The sequence below is a fragment of the Chrysochloris asiatica genome, unplaced genomic scaffold, assembly GCF_000296735.1.
Source record: "Chrysochloris asiatica unplaced genomic scaffold, ChrAsi1.0 scaffold00147, whole genome shotgun sequence".
NCBI classification, from domain to species: domain Eukaryota; kingdom Metazoa; phylum Chordata; class Mammalia; order Afrosoricida; family Chrysochloridae; genus Chrysochloris; species Chrysochloris asiatica.
The window spans coordinates 3617041-3617820 of record NW_006408665.1 but is presented as its reverse complement, the minus strand read 5'-3'; the positions used below and the strand labels follow the sequence as shown (position 1 = coordinate 3617820).

The 780-nt window shown below is 38.5% G+C and overlaps 1 pseudogene; it reads right to left on the bottom strand.

Annotated features, from left to right (window-relative positions):
- Positions 1 to 338: 338 nt before the first annotated feature.
- Positions 339 to 649, bottom strand: LOC102822617 (annotated as a pseudogene).
- Between the last annotated feature and the right edge of the window lie 131 nt (positions 650 to 780).

The following is a 780-nucleotide window of genomic DNA, read 5'->3' as shown; positions in this document are numbered from 1 at the left end:
CCCATCTATCTTGTAGAAGGGTTTATACAGTGCAATGTTTTAAAGTAGATATGAACAACTTAAAGATTGGAACCAACATTAGCTGACAACAACTTTCTTCTAAACCATCATAAAAATGTTTAAGTATATTAAACAAAAAAAAAAAGTAAAAGCGGAAGTGGGGAGCAGTCGGGATTTCTGATTGAATGAAATCCTCATGTGTCATCTAATACATTCAATCCTGGCTAGAGTGTAACAAAATGGAAACAGGACTACCATAATACAAAATTCCCACTACAACACACTGTACACACCTGTATTCCAAGCCCACCCCCAACCCCCTAATGCTTCCAACTCAACTATTTCCCAGTCTTTTGAGACTGCCAATGAAGGAGCTTGTAGATCTCCTTGATCCAATCTTTGTGGTAAGGTTGATATGTCTGAGTATCAGCTCAGTAAACAAGACAGCAGAGGTCTGTCAGATATCAATAAAATCAAACAACTGACTGATATCATATATGATTAAGGAACTGTTGGGATTCATTCTCTTCAGATGTTTTTCATATATTTTACAAACACCTTCCATGCATTCATTCACAGATTCATAGTCAGCATAAGTTCTTCCTTCTAGCCTCTTGGTAGGCTGGACTAGCAAAATGGTGTGAGACATTGCGTCAAACTCTTTCACTGCAGCCGCTGCTGATACCACCGCAGCACATCCCTTCTATCTTCTTTTGATGCTTTCTGTATCATTCAATATTTTGCCCATGTTGTTGTTGTTAGGTGCCATTTAGCTGGTAC